We start from the raw sequence: 1400 nt of genomic DNA, 5'->3' as shown, positions 1-1400 counted from the left end.
GCGCGTTTTGGGGTGAGGACCAGGTCCTGCTCTAGAGTGGTGTCTTGGAACTGCTGGGTGCTGGTTGGATGACCAGCCCCCCATTCAGTGTCATTTCATTTTGGGAGGGACCCCCACACCAGCCTAAAGATCAGCCACCATCGGAACGGCCCTGCTTCCCACCCTGTTCTAGGCCAGGACACTGGGCTCGGAGAGGTCATGTGACCTGCTCACCGCACAGATGGTGTAGGCAGATCTGAGGTTTGGTCGTCCCGTCCCCAGCTGTTGTCATGGGTCACACAGCTGCCCAGACATGCCAGCTGTGTGCGGGAGGGGGGCATGGAGGGGCTGGGAGGAAAGGCCCAGAGTGAATGGCTCCCTCAGGAGCTCACAGCTGGAGGTGGGTGGGTGGGCAGTAAGGAGCTCACGGCCCTCCTGGCGCAGAGAGGGCTCCCGGCCAGGCCCCAGGAGAGGGGCTCTGTGCCAGGGGCGCGTCAGGACCGAGGACAGCGCCCGCATTCTGTGGGGGTCGGGGGCTGTGCCCACGCCTGGCCCAGATCGACCCTCCTGGGACGCTGACTTAGGCCTCACACCTGACGGCGACAAGCAAGTGCCTGCCTGGGCGTGGTCCACACTCAGGCCTGTCCCTCCCAGCCCCACCGTCCCCCCCCCCAGAAAACCCCTGCTGGGCCTTGCCAGCGACTTCAAGGGGAGGAGGAGGGCGGCCAGATGCTCAGGCTGGGCCATATGGCAGAGGCGGAGACAAGCCTTTGATGAGGCGCTGGCAGCCCCAGCTCTGCCAGCTCCCCTCCTGGCACAGGCAGAGACCCCAGCCCGCCGCCTCTGCCTCCCCTCCCCATGCGGCTCCCCACAGGAAAGGCTTCCTGTGCAGAGGAAGGGGCTCCCACCACCACGGGGGAGCTGCAGCCCCCATCTCAGGCCCACCCCGAGGGGCCTAGGTCACTCCGCGGGGGCTCGGGGGGGTGGAGGCCACACCTTGCTGCGCCAGGAGCACCCGGTGAGACAGGGCACACTTCCTGAGCCCCGGCGCCGCCTCCACAGATGTGCTGACCTTTCCGGCTCCCGAGGAGAGCACGTCTACAGTGCGGGGGACCTTCCGGGGAAACAGGCCGGCGGCCCCGAGGGAGGCATGACCACTGGTCTGATGAAGGGACCTGAGAGGCCACAGGGCTCTAGGCGCTGGCACAGCCGCCTTCACGGAGCTGGGCCACTTGTAACGGCGGGAGGGCCCGGGCCCCAGGCAGAGCTGCAGGGTGGCTGGACAGTCAGGGCCTGGGATGGCCCTCGTCCTGGGGCGGCACCTCGTCCGCATCGAGTTCCACCACCCTATCCCGGCGCTCAGAGGGGCAGAGAGCTGGGGGATGCCACGATGCTGGCCGGGGGGCTGGTGTAACGGGGTA

Source organism: Pteropus vampyrus, unplaced genomic scaffold (genome assembly GCF_000151845.1).
Source record: "Pteropus vampyrus isolate Shadow unplaced genomic scaffold, Pvam_2.0 Scaffold256, whole genome shotgun sequence".
Classification (NCBI taxonomy): Eukaryota; Metazoa; Chordata; class Mammalia; order Chiroptera; family Pteropodidae; genus Pteropus; species Pteropus vampyrus.
This window is presented reverse-complemented; position numbering follows the sequence as displayed.